Here is a 15,439-nt window from a genome sequence, read left to right on the forward strand (position 1 = left end):
CACGGTCTGATGTGTAACGACAAGAAAAGCGACCTGCTAACCTTACCTTGCCGGGCACTTGCCAAGAAAAAAATACGATAATCATCAGTAAGTGTTCATACAAATATAATTGCATCATTGGTCATATAAAAATCAGGAAATGGCATTACAGTGTGATAAATCATAAAGTATATTCATTTAATAAAGGGTTTAATATTGGAGACATGGTGATTGCCTTTACTTTTTCTGGTTCTCAAAGTTTCGACGTGTACTACATTGGGGTGTGGAATGCTGCGAATTCGATATGGACCTGCGTATAGAAGCTCAAATTTACTACACCTATTCTTTCCTCTGTTGGATAAATAATGTGTGCGTACTAATATCTTCTGTCCAATGTGAAAGTCACGGCGTGTACAAACCTGTTTTTGCTGTCTTCTCCGGCGCTCTGCGGCACGTTTGATGTTGTTCAGCGCAATGTCAATTATTTCATGGTGTCGTAGTCGACGAGATGTAGGAAAGGTTCCTAATTCTTTAATTTCGTTAGGTGGTTCAACATTTTTCAGTATAACAGTCTGAGATAGCACAGTAGATTCATTTGGTATGGAATTAATTACATTCTGGAATGAGAGCATGTGTGTGTCCCAATCAATATGTTTTTTATGGCAGTATATTCTACACAGATTACCAATTTCTTTCATTAGTCGTTCACAAGGGTTCGAAGAAGCATGGTATCTGGATATATAGATCGGAGAAATGTTTCTAGCTCGTAACATACGTGTCCATATAGCAGATCGAAACTGTGATCCATTGTCGGAAATTACTTTCAATACATGCCCTACATGGAATAGAAAATGTTTTACAAATGCTTTCGAAACAGTTTTAGCAGTAGCTTTGCGTAACGGAGTGAAGGTAACAAATTTTGAAGTGAGTTCAACAGCGACAAAGATGTAGCAAAAACCTCTATTAGTTCTGGGAATCGGATAAAAATATCTACAGCAGCCATGTGTCTCAATTTAACAGGTACAGTGGGATGTAATGGAGGAATACGTGAAGTCGTATCTGACTTAGCTTTCTGGCAGATTTTACATGACGCTAAAACTCGTCGAATACGTTTCTCCATGTTGGCAAAATAACAGTTCTGTCTCAGTATAAGAAAACATTTTCTGGCTCCGTAATGTGCGTAACTTAAATGAGTATACCAAATTAATTTGTTAACAAGCTCGTCAGGAATACATAGTAACCAATTGTTGCTGTCAGGGTGAGAGCGGCGAAACAGAATATTATACCGTACAATGAAATGGTTTCTAATGGTAACATTATTCCTATCTTGCCAAAGGTGTTTAATTTCTTTCCATACGTTGTCTTTACTCTGCTCTTGTGCTATGTCTTGTAATGACGACGAAATGAAATTTTCAAATGCAACTTGTTGAATGTACATGACGCTGAAATTTGCTTTGCAGAAGTTGGTTGCGATGTCTAGCTGATTGTTGCTGAGAGAACGGGATAGTGCGTCTGCTACAATATTTTGTGTGCCGGGAATGTGAACAACTGTAAAATTAAATTCCTGTAAATAAAGTTTCCATCTGCTTAATCTGTCGTGTGTAAATTTAGCGGAAAGTAAAAACTGTATAGCTCTATGATCTGTGTAAACGGTAGTGTGTCTTCCATAAAGAAAATGCCGAAATCTCGTAAATACCCAAACAAGACATAATGTTTCAAGTTCTGTAACAGAATAATTGCGTTCAGCAGGTGACAGAATGCGACTTGCAAAGGCGAAGTTTTTAATTACTGTAGTACCATCTTCTTCAATTTCCTGAAAAATGTGTACGCCTAAAGAGGTGTTAGAACTGTCGGTGGCAATGGAAAAATTTCTAGCAAGATCTGGATGTGATAAAAGTGGTGCATTCAACAAAGCTTCTTTCATATTCACAAATTCAGAATGTGCTTGGCTATCCCAGGAGCAAATAGTGTTTTTACCCGTCAATTGACATAATCTAGGGGTGTCTAAAGCAGAGTAATGAATAAATTTACGAAAAAAGTTACTTAAACCCAAAAAGCTGCGTAGTTGTTTCTTCGTCGTAGGAACAGTAATGTCACGTAAAGCTTGAAGTTTTTCCGGGTCAGGCGCAATGCCTTCCGCGGAAATTACATGTCGAAGAAATTTTATAGAAGTTTTGCCAAAGTACGATTTACTGGGATTAACTGTGAGTCCTTGTGCACGAAAAGCTTGCAACAGTTGTTCAAGAAGCAGATTGTGTTCAGACCAGTTAGCTTCTGCAATAATAATGTCGTCTACATACGTTGTGATTCTGTCTTTTAATGAAAAAGTGTGTATCGGATGTCGTCAAAAGTAATAACATTTTCGTGAACAACATTCTGCGTGTAAAAAGTAGTGCTTACGTTGCTGAAAGATGCAACCTGTACTGTATCTGGTCAAATTCTATCTGACGTGCTATCATTTGCGGGAGGATGCTGTGGTATTTCAACTATTTGTACTGTTCTGTTGTTTCTTCCTGATGTATTACGTTCAGGATGATATCTACTGTCCGGTTCATTCATGATAATTTGTTGTTGCGGATGATTTTGCTGCTGATAAGACCGACTGTTACGCTGAAAATTGTGCTCATTACTTTTACGTCTGTTTCTGTACGTACTGATTTCCTTGTTGCTGTGCGTTACTATTTGTTGGAGCTGACTCTATACGTGTAAGCGGCGAAACATTAAAGCTTGGCTGACCTTGCAGACTGCATTGTTGGTTAGGTATGCTAACCGGCTGGTTTTGATGCTGTTGCGGTGAAAAGCGTCTATTGTTACCAAAACGTGGTTCCTGTTGCTGATAATTTTTACAATACTGACAATTAAAATTTTGTCTGTTATTAAAGTTACGGTGATAGTTCTGGAGTGTCTAATGAAAACTGTCACTTTCGGTAAAACTCGTCATATCAGATTTCTTTACTCATTCTTAATCCTAGATAGACCGATAGCTAAACAGCTATTTTGATAGATATAAAGGATAGTAGAAGAGAAGGCAGCACTGCAGAAAACTAAAGATGAAACAGCACTACTACGGCTCGGGGCCCTGTGCACGCTACGTCACATATTCATCCAAGTGTAATGAATCCCCTGAGGTCAATTACGCACTGCAAATAAATTTTAGTTTCAGCGTTACAGGCAATGGCGGTAAAAATTCAAAAGCAAGTTGTTGTATCAAACCCAATTCTAGTTTCTGCATTACAGGAAATGCCGGTAAAAATTCAAAAGCTAATTGTCGTATCCAGTCCAAAGTGTGAATCTGTGTTCTGTCATTATTAAGCACTTTAAATTTCCTAACAGATAGAAAGTATTTGTAATAAAAATTATCGTCTCTGAATGTGTGAACAGGTTCAGGATTGCATGAGAATCTGTTTGCCTGTGTCACTTCGGATTCTAAGTTGCGTGGTCTCTGTAAATTACCTAAGTTACACTGGCTGTGTGAGTGTGTCAAATGTTCGGAATGTGGCGTATGCTGTGCCGTGTTAGAGGCTAAAACAATTTTCATTTCTGTCACTTTAATACGTTCGTCAATTTGGCTGATCTGTTGTTCAAATTTCTTATCGACTTCCGTATCTGTTCTGGTGACTTTAAATTAAACTCGTCGCGTAACTGTGTCGCATTTTCAGAACATTGTTCAGCGACTGCACTACTTTCATCTCTAATTAATTTCGTTGTGCCTCCACGTGTACTACTTAATTCTTGTACAACAGATCTAATTTCTTCACTACTGTTACTAGCACAAGCATTAATTTCCTCACGTAATTGTTCTTTAGTATTGTGACATTGCACGACAACGGCTGTAATCTGTTCACTAAGTTGTTTGTTCAGTTCATATCAACATACCGTTGTTTGAAATTGTTGTTCAGTTTTTCATTGCACTGTTCGAGATTTTCATTACGTTGTTTGTACGATTCATTAATTCGTTTGAGATTTTCATTAAGTTGTTTGTGCTCATTGTCTAGTTTTTCATTGAGTTGTAGTAATAATGCCATAACTTGATCCCAGCCAAAATTAGCGGCTCTATTCTCTGTACTGTGTGATGCTGTATCTGCATGTGTCACGTTTTCTGTAACCATTTGGTCATTCTGCAATTCTTGAAAAGGTTTGCCAATTGAATATGCACTGTTGGTCACTACACCGGAATCAAATAAACTTGACGTGTTGTGTGAATATTGTTCACCTTCGTTAGAAAAATTTATCTGTTTACTATGCAAATTCTGCAAATTAGGCGTGTCAAACTGCGCAGCGTTCGTTGTATCAGAATGTGCCGCGTCATCAATTGTCGTTAAATTAACAGAGGACACAATTGAATTTGTTTGTTCGTCATTAGGACCAAAATCAATATTAGTGATCGGTACGCACTGATTGTCTATAAATGGAGGATTATCATTATTACCCTGAGTGTCGCAAGTATTATCGGTCAAATTATTCGAGTCGGCTATTTCACTCATTGCACATCGCGATGTACTGTTAATAATTTTTCGCGGCATTTTTCACAAATCAAAATTAAGCACAAAATGAAACAAAGACAAAGCAAAAAATGGAACAAACACAATTACAACAAAGAGCAATATATTGCCGATGATCTGTGAAAGCAAGAGTGACAAATTTGTAAATGTGTTGCGCTAGATGCAAGCTACATTTAAGTAAATAAGAGCAGATATATGACTACTTCTCAGAAATTCACAAATAAATACGATCCTGGCCGGATGTCGCCAAGTGTAACCTCCCCACAAAAATTTACATTGAAATTAAAATAATTATTATGGATAGCGATTCTAATTTTTGTGTGACATCAGAACAAAATTGGTTCCCATTTATAATCTCCGTACAGAAATGCATTCACATTTAATGTACGCACAAAATTCTTTTCTCATTTAAAGTGTGCACTGAAACAGAAAAATTCCTACACCTCGTAATAAAAAAATAAATTTAGTAACCTGGTAAAATTTGGACGATAGCAGTGCCGCGTCATGGCCCTGTAAGATCATTCTGAATAAAAAAGCAAAAATTCTTACCTCAATAAAAACGGCGAATATATCTGCTCTTACCTAAAAAAAATTTCGGCACAGCTCCGTGCAATACTGGCCTATACATTTGTGATTTGTGAAAGGAAGCAACTGTTTTTTTTAAATGAATGCTTTTTTAAAAAAATTACTTTACATTGCAAAAATTATTATTAGGACATTTTTTTAAAACATTTGGATGACAGTTCAGATACATTACTAGATATGCGCGACGCTGCTTCTTTACCTTATACAATAATACTCCATCTCCAGATTCCCGACCAGAGCAGACTGCAGACAAGCGCAGACAACCTCAGACTAGCGACTAGCAACAACTAACTGCTACAGTTACACAGTTCGTACTGCAGTCAACACTGCTCTCTGGTCAGCGATTCTCATATCGGGCATACCTCTTACAAACTCTTAAATAATGAATGGGATGTGTAGGCTCAGTGTCGAATAATTTGAAAACAAATTGACTTAAATTTTGTATTCATTAGCAGAAATTAAAGATATGGCATAGGCGTACCTAAATCACTGGATATTGTTATTAACGATTAGTTGAAATTTTGAAGTAATCAGTAAGTTTACCATATTAACTAAAAATGGTTCAAATAGCTCTGAGCACTATGGGACTTAACTTCTAAGGTCATCAGTCCCCTAGAACTTAGAACTACTTAAACCTAACTAACCTAAGGACATCACACACATCCATGCTCGAGGTAGGATTCGAACCTGCGACCTTAGCGGTCGCGCGGTTCCAGATTGAAACTCCTACAACCGCTTTTTTTTTTTAATCTCATTTTGTTCTATATTGTTTGTTGAATTTGTTCGTGGCGGACGTCCGATGACACTCGTTCAGGTTGTTCGTTGATCCGTTCACTCAGTTTTTTATTACAGAGGGTAGTTAAACCCTCTGACCGAACACGCTGAGCTACCGTGCCGGCGCACTGCTCGGCCACACCGGCCGGCCTACCATATTAACTCCTCGGGGCAAAACTTTCATGAGGATTAATTCTTTACACAACATTTATATTCAGTATTTAAAAATGAAACGGGATAAAGAGTGGTGCATTTCTTTCTTGAGGTCACAAAATTACGGCATATTGAAATAACAGTACCAAATAGTCAAAGAATGCGAGTTGCGAAAATTTATAAAGCAAAACTGAAAATGTTCCCAAAATGCGACATCCCACTTTCTGCGAAGCTAGCACTCGCGACTCGATATTATCATCTTTAACATATTCCAAATCACAGCAACAGCATTCCGAAATCAGACCTCCATACAAGTACACGCGGACGAACTACTTGACAACATAAGTTTTGGAATCTAAAGAGTGTTCTTCATAAAATGGCTCTGAGCACTATGGGACTTAACATCTGTGCTCATCAGTCCCCTAGAACTTAGAACTACTTAAACCTAACTAACCTAAGGACATCACACACATCCATGCCCGAGGCAGGATTCGAACCTGCGACCGTAGCGGTCACGCGGTTCCAGACTGAAGCGCCTAGAACCGCACGGTCACACCGGCCGGCCTTTTATAAAATTACTTGGGGTAAGTGTGTACTGTGGCCAATAAAACAGAGACAAAATTTCCACTTCCCATTACGTAACAACCTTTCAATAATTAGCAGTAAATTTAATTGCACAACATAGCGTTGGCTCGAAAATCTCTTTGTGTGAATTGCAAAGAGAATATAAATCAGAAAATGTCACTTTTTCGAACACTAAATAAATGTGGCCCGCTATTCTGTAACCAAATGCCGTGAAGGCTAGTATCACTTCACTGTGAAGAACGTTAGGATGCGTTCGACTTTTCTGAACTTAGCTGGAAGTGACGATTCTCCGAGGCGAGGAGAGAATTGTCTTTATGGCAGTAATACAGGACCCGTTGCTGAGCCCTTTGCAGGAAAGATGAACCGAGTCGCCGATCCACGTCTTCATTGATTAACGACACGACAGGGCCGGTATCCAGCTCCAGTCCACCGATTGCCCGGAAATGGTAAGAGTCAAACTCAGCTGCTGCAGTGCTGGCGGTGGTAGCTGGTCAGCTGCCGTTCCTACGTGGAGCGATGAGCTGTCACCGGGCCGTGTTAGTGCTGGACGCCAGTGAGCACCTCGTTGACACACTGCTGCCAGGTGGCCGAGTTCGCCACACGCCAAAGAGTGCGCGGTGTGGGCAACAGCCTATGAATGACGACTGCTGCAGCTGGGTCATGACTCGAGGTTTGTCGGCCTGCGTGATGAGGGCTTTAACATGGATGGGGCAAGGCATTTCTGAGCCGTCTGTTTAGCATAAAAAAGGGTTTACTCGATGTTGAAGGGGGTCATTAAGATCGACTTAAGAAGAGGTTTACTATCTTTTGGTTCAAAAAATCGTTTTTTTTTTAATTGCATTTTTGGATCCGTAGAAGTGTTAAGAATCCACCCCTGAAACGGTTTTTCCGAATACGGAACGGAAATGTTTGTTATTCGCGGTTGAACAAAAAAGTGCACCTGCCTGAAATCGGTCTTTTTCACTCACCAGTTTTTTTTTCTTTCGGAGGACATGTTATTGTACCGGTGCTCGGGAGGAAACACAGAAAATTCAAATGAAAGTTTGAACGCGTCTGTTTGGAAGTTAACCCCCAAGCATTTGCATTCTGGTGCGAAGACTGTGGAGACCGCGACTTTCCTGGGAGCGAGCAGCTTCAACGAAGGGTATTCAGCAATTGCCCGCATCTCGTGGTCGTGCGGTAGCGTTCTCGCTTCCCACGCCCGGGTTCCTGGGTTCGATTCCCGGCGGGGTCAGGGATTTTCTCTGCCTCGTGATGGCTGGGTGTTGTGTGATGTCTTTAGGTTAGTTAGGTTTAAGTAGTTCTAAGTTCTAGGGGACTGATGACCATGGATGTTAAGTCCCATAGTGCTCAGAGCCATATTCAGCAATTCTGAAGACCATGACAACGATGAACGTCACTCTGGGACTCTATTCGACGCAGTTCGCCAAGCATTCGAACGACCACCGGATTCAAGCTGTCGAAAACCGCTTTTCACCGGTCGTACGAGCGGCTCTGGAGCAGCGCAGGGTGGCCCAGGTCGAGCCCTCTATGAAGAAGAGGAATGACTCGTTTGTGGACTCGGAATAGCAGATTGAACGTAAGTTGCATAATATTGCATTTATATCTAGTCAAAACTTCAAACGGCATTTTTCTTGAAATGACTATCTTTTATCGAGTGGTAACTTCAAATCTACTGAACCGATTGGCATGATTCTTTGTTTCCGACGAAGCTAACTATATTGTCTGGGAGTTGTACCACTTTTATTCCGATCCATCAACTATAAATATTTTTACTTGGCTGACGAAGTCGAAAAATCGATGAAGAAACCCTATTTTTTTTTTCAAATGGCTGCCATTTTGCTTCCTATGGTTCAAATAACTTAAGCGAGGTAGAACTCCTAAAGAATCTTACATAATTCGCTAACGTCAACTCAATTTTGATTTCAGACGTACCGGCTGACCTGTGACATACCTCGCGTGGAGGTCTACATCGAAATTGAGTTTCGTTCCGACGGCACTTTCGCCTTTGCTCTTCGACACTTCCGGTCAAAAAAATTCCAGTTTGTAAAGGAAATATCAATAAACATTTCGGCTAAATTTAACATTGATATCTATAACACATCCCGAGAAAAAAATTCTCAAAGAACATGCTTTTTTCAGGCCAAAGATAGTAAACCTCCCCTTAAGTCTGTCACGAGACGCCGCTGATCCAGGTGACCGTGAGCTCAGGCGAGATATAGTGGATAAAAAGATGATGAATCAGAATCATCAGCTGGCTGTTGCTCGCGATGGGGACTAGTAACTCTTGAGACTTACATTTCGTTAGTGAAAGTACATATGCTGAACTTCGGAAGCAACCTCGGAAGATCTAGTTCTCTTAAAAACTTCGGTAAGACTAGGATCGAGTGTGACTAATGCCTTAGACGTGATGTCCTCGTCAGGGTCCAGGCGCACAACCTCGTGACGAATCAGTGATTCTCTTTAGGAAACAATTCGGGTAAGTGAAACTACACTGGCCTTCGAGATGCTGCACGTCACCAGCCCATGCTGTGCAAGACTGTTCATGTTGTTTATTATTGTATTGTACTGTATTGTATGGAACAGGGGACCTAGAAACGACGGAGAGACTTCGCCCCCGCCGTAGCCCGCAGTGGTACACAACCCCGCAACAGGCGACAGCAGTCCACTCGCCTCACCGCCGCCCCACACCGACCCAGGGTTATCGTGCGGTTCGGACCCCAGTGGACCCCCCCTCCATCCCCCGTCCCCCGGGAACGTCTCACACCAGACGAGTGTAACCCCAATGTTTGCGTGGTAGAGTAATTATGGTGTACCCGTACGTGCAGAAAGGGTTTGCGCAGCAATCGCCGACACAGTGTAACTGAGGCGGAATGAGGGGAACCAGTCCGCATTCGCCGAGGCAGATGGAAAACCGCCTTAAAAACCATCCACAGACTGTCCGGCACACCGGAGCTCGACACTAATCCTCCGGGCGGAATCGTGCCGCGGTCCGGCACGCCTTCCCAGCCGGAAAGCAGTGCGTTAGACCTCATAGCTAACAGGGCGGGAATGTTGTTTATGATACTGATTAACTTTTAGGGTAGCTGCAACAAAGTGCGTCTGGTGACCCTGGTATTCAGTTACCACATATGTCACTGACAGATAAGTCACTAGAGTTAGAGATTGATAGCTGTTTTTGCACCACTTTCTTACAAACTGAAAGGGGACTGTCCTATTTGCCATGACGGTATTCAGGTAGTTTTGGCCACAAATATGAATGAAGTTGCGACTGTGATAAATGTACTCAACCTCTGTAATATTATATTATTTGTAAGAGACCAGAGATGTCGATCAGAGAGGTTACTTCATTTTGAAGAGAGTACCAGTGTGTGTTGGACAATCTGGCTTTGTACTTGGTTTGAAAAAGATGGAAGCTGGTCCACCGTGAAGTGGAGGCCGCGTTATTTAAAAAGAATTTTGTAGTAAGATGTTTCGAGGGAAGAAAATGAGTTTATAGCAATGGAAGAATGTCAAAAGCAAATCAAAAGGTAATGCAGTTTTTTTACGTTTTTGTAGCTGTATAGCTTCTTATTTTTAGAACATTGCGTAAGGTTGGCATTTACTGTAGAAATCTTATAATGCAACATATTGTTTTGTCGTGGACTTGAAACAAGTGTCAAGAAAACTAATTCTACACAGGAAAGTTATTAACAAATATTTTGCGTGCTTGTCTAGGTGTGAGAACTTTATGAAAAACTGTATGTCTGTCGTGGCTTAATGAAGCGTAGTTAACCTTGGAGTCTTGTTCTCATTTATCATTCGTTAAGATTACTTCACCATTTTCATTTACTTTCATGACTGTGTTTGCATACTCGCACTGTACATCGCGAGTTGTGTGGTGGGAAGCATTTTTATGAAAATTAGTAAGATACCGTCTTGCGTAGCTCATCGCAAGTACTGAAAATGAAATTTGGTTTGAGACAGTCACATCAATATTACTAATAGCAACAGGTTGCAGAGCACACGAGCGTTCCGTGTGCGCAGGTACGTCATCAAATTTCATTACCATCAAAGTTCATGTCCACTGTAAGGTACACTGACTGTCAGAATGTATCTGTGAAAATATACTAGTGTCCAAAATTAAAGCAACAAATCGCTATTTCTCCGTCCTGTGTCTAATTCGCGACATAATCATACAAACTGTCAACAGGTGTCCGTACATGTCTGCACAGAAGATGGCATTCCAGTCAACGGACAACTACACCAACGATAACGTCAGGGCACCTACTAAACGGGGTAGTGTGTACACGGTCACGTACGGTGCGGTATGGCACAAGGAAGACGCCTGCGGTCGAAGGCCGTAGGAAGAATGGGAGCACAGAAGTCTGAAACTGAAGTGGCCCGAAGGCTTAATGTGAATCATTCTGTCGTTTCTCGAATGTGGCGACGGCTTATAGAGACCGAAACTGTATCGCGAAATCCAGGGCAGGGCCGACCACGTGTGACATTGGAAAGAGAGGAACGTGACTTGGCTGGAAGGGCACGACGGTACCGCCTTAGTACTGCGCAGCAACTGGCATCCGATTTCGCAGCATCCGCTAAACGTATTATATCGAGGCAAACGATGTGCAAAAGGCTTCAGCAGAGTGGCCTTTACTGTCGGTGACCTGCTGTATGGTAGTGGGGTTATGAGGACACTTTTGATATCAAATTGATATGCAAATTAATTAAATTGATAGATGTGTACCTCCGACGCGTCTTCACGGGAATGAACCCCTATAGTGGAGTCGTCAGTATGCCACCCGACGGTCGAACAGTGGTCCAATGTTCTTTTCACAGATGAGTCCCGTTTTGTCTAAGGAGTGATTCTCCACGGATTCGCATCTGGAGGGAACATGGAACGCGATTTCGGGACCCAAATATCGTGAAAGGAGATCGAGATCGAGGAGGATCCCTATTGGTGTGGGCAGTGATTATGTTGATCACTCCGAATACCTCTTCATGCAAACGTACGGGTCAATCGCCAAGGTTTTATTGCTATCAGATAACGTGGCGAGATCTTGGGACGTCATGTGCAGTTGTTGGAGAGTGTTGTGGGCCCAGACTTCATATTGATGGACACAATGCTCGACCTCACAGAGCAAGGGTGGCTGATGTTTTCTTGGAAACGGAAGATGATGCACGCATGGCGTGGCCTGCTCGCTCTCCCGATTCGAATCCTATAGCGTATGGCCGGGATGCAGTAGGAAGACAAGATGCTTCACGCCAGCATCCACCAACCACTCTCCAAGACTTGCGTGCTGCTCTGCAAGGAGAATGGGCGTTATTGCTCAGCAAGAGATCGATGATATCATTCGGGGCATGGGCCGTCATTTTCAGGCCTGTATTACTACCAGAGGTGGTCACACCCCATACTGAGCACATTAATCAGTTGGAATTTGTGTGGAAATCCGTTAATTTGGAGAAAAGGAACACTTTTATCTACCGTTATGCATGTTGCAGTTGTTTATGTTCTGTACGCTCTTGCCGGCCGCGGTGGTCGTGCGGTTCTAGGCGCTCCAGTCCGGAGCCGCGCTGCTGCTACGGTCGCACGTTCGAATCCTGCCTCGGGCATGGATGTGTGTGATGTCCTTAGGTTAGTTAGGTTTAATTAGTTCTAAGTTCTAGGGGGCTGATGACCACAGCAGTTGAGTCCCATAGTGCTCAGAGCCATTTTTGTACGTTCTGTATTCTTTACGTTGTTTCTATGATACTATCACCTGTTTATATAGTTTTGTGGCAAAATAAGCGCAACCTTGCAACATTTCCGTTTCTTGCTTTAATTTTGTACACCAGTGTAAAGTCGTATTAGTTCAGAGGCTCAATACGAGTAGAAAATTTCAGTAAAGTGCTACCTTGTGAATCTTCAAGCAGTTTTATCAGAGAGCCAGATGCTTTGATTTTTACTTTCGTTTTCTGTGTAATTACAGTAACAATTCTGTTAAAGTGATTGTTTGAAATACTATGATAAAGATTATCTAGATTCAGGGCCAACAGTTTAATTTGAGTCATTGGTTTTGCAGTCACATAGTATATGTAAATTTAAATAAAAACGGATTACTTTCTCGCAGGCGAATTTCTAGATGTACCCGTCTGGATTTCGCATCGTAGGAAATGTAGATGATAAAATGAAATACAGAGGCCTAAAAAAAGTAGGTTAACTGAAAGTGCACAGTGCCGAAGCAGGAAAAGCTAGAGAATAAATGGAAAGAAGCATGTACGACTATAAGAAAGGTAAACTGAAGAAAACTGTAGGGAAAAATTAGTTGTTTCGTATACATTAAGAGTTCAGATGCAAGCCATTAGTTGGCGAAAGAGAGAAGGCTGAAGGGTTGAAGCGATATCCAGAAAAGCTATGTAAAGGAAATTATATGACAGAAGGAAGATTAGAGTTACCCTCCAGTTTCCGAGGAGGTCATGAGAGATGGAATTCAACCTCGGATTGAAGAAAGATGTGCTAATGAATTTTTCGTGACTTTTTCAAAGGAACCATTCCGGCATTTAATGTACACGGCTTATGGAAATCACTAAACACCTAAATATGGATGGCGGGGCGGAGATTTGAACCGTCGTCCTCCCGAATGAGGATCCAGTGTCTACGCTCCGTTCCGTTTCGATCGATAATCACCACAGTGGTAGTCTCATAAATCAACTGATTATATCTGCTGAACATTAAAGCAATCTGTACGAAACAGTCCTGGGACATACTTGTTAACTATTGCAGAGCACTACTGCTGTAACTTGGGCAAAGAGATCACAAACAGCATTGTCAGTAGAAAGGTCGTGACACTTTTTTCAGTCGCGCTGCTGCCCACAAGCCATTGTTCACAGAAACAAATACGTGTGATTGTTTTCTTTTGGGGCGCGGAAACAGATGGAGTCATTCGCGCTCATTCGCTTATGGTGGTACGGTTAGAGCCGTCATTGTGTTGTTGTGGAAGACAATTTTATGAAGTGACGAGTCACCGGGCAAGGTGTAACATTCCACTACGTGTATGTATCTCGACGAGTAGTTATTTACCTGAATATTTCGTGGCACTAGCGAAGTACAGTGGAGATATAGTAACGTTCCATGACATTTTTTTCTAATTTAGACTTACACCGTTAGCTTAGCTCAATGGCGAAACGAACATAGATTGTAGTATGCTAGATAGAAATTAGTATGCTATCTACACTTTGCGAAAGAACTATCTAATTTTTTTCCCTCCTCATGAGTCCTCTGACTGGTCTGGCGTGGGAGCCACAACTTCCTCTCTTCCAGTTTTTCCATTCCAGAGTAGCAATTTCCCCCCGTCGTCCTTATCTGTTGGATACATTTCTCCGTCTTCCCCTGCAGTACAGGTTTCCACAGTAGCGTGGAAGTTATTCCCTGATGACTTACCATAATTCTGTTTTATCATCCTGTGTTCCCCTTACGTTCTTCTCCTGTGGATAATCCCCTCATTTCCTGTCTTATTTGTCCACCAACTTTTAATCTATTTCTGTAACACCATATGTCAAACGCTTCAGTTCTCTTCCGTTCTGGGTTTCTCACAGTCCATGTATCACTGCCATACAATGCTGTGCTCTAACCGTACATTCTCAGAAATTTCTTCCTCAAATTAGGGTTTATATTTGATACTAGTAGGCTTCTTCAGGCTAGGAATATCCTATTTTCCTGCGCTATCCGCTTCTTACATCATTTTCGTTTCGTCTATCATGCGTTACTTTTTCTTACAATGTGGCAGAATTCCTCACCTTCGGATTCAGTACCTTCTGTTCCTTTGGTTAACTCTCATTCGTTTCTGTGCTCATTAGACCATTTATTTCATTCTCAAGATCAATTAATCCTACCTCACTTTCACTAAGGATAACAGTGTCACCAGTGAATCATTGATACGCTTTCACCTTGAGTTTTAATTCCACTTCTCAACCTCTCTTTTATTTCCATCACTGCTTCTTCGATGTGCAGATTGCTCAGTAGAGGATAAAGACTGCAGTCCCGTCTTACACCTTTCGTTCTTGGTTATCCATTCTTACCGATCTTTGTTGGTTATTGTACATTTTGTATGTTACCCGTCTTTCCCTGTAGATTATACACATTCTTTCCAAGAATTTGAAACACTATGCTCCAATTTACGCCTTTCCTAAAGCCAAACTGACCGTCATCTGACAGAGTCACAGTTTTCTTTTCCATTATTCTGAACGTTATTCTGCTCGGAACCTTCGATGCACGAACAGTTAAATTATCCAATAGTTCTCGAATTTATAAGCCCCTGCTATCTTTGAGATTGCTTGGATGAATTTTTTGCCGTAACATGTAGTGGTACGTCCCCAATCTCACAGTCTGTTTATCTGCGTCACCAGTCTTCTGACAGGTTTGATGCATCCCGCTATTAATTTCATTCGTGTGGCGACCTATTCATTTCAGAGCAGGGCCCATCGTCCTCAGTTATTCGTTGTATTTATTCAGTTCTCTGTCTTAACACGAGTCCTGTCATCCTGCCCATTCTTCTTGCCAACGTTTTCCTCGTGTTTCTGTTCTGATCAATTGTGCGGTGTTTCTTATCACTCCATCTAATTTTCTGTATCCTTCAATAGCACTGTACGAGAGACAGACAAAAATGTGGAAGAACTACCATGCCTAATATGGCGTAGGAAAGCTGCTGTCATTCAAAACAGCTCCCTGTTGTCTCTGGACGGGTAAATACAGGTCCTATATGGTTTTAAAAAGTATTGTATACCATTCTTTCCGCAAAATAGTGGCAAGTTCAAGTAACGATGATGGAGATGGGTAGTGATCACCCACACTTCTCTCCAAATTACACGATGAAGGCTCAAAATATTGAACGTGATGACCA

This window comes from Schistocerca serialis, chromosome 1, assembly GCF_023864345.2.
Source record: "Schistocerca serialis cubense isolate TAMUIC-IGC-003099 chromosome 1, iqSchSeri2.2, whole genome shotgun sequence".
NCBI classification, from domain to species: Eukaryota; Metazoa; Arthropoda; class Insecta; order Orthoptera; family Acrididae; genus Schistocerca; species Schistocerca serialis.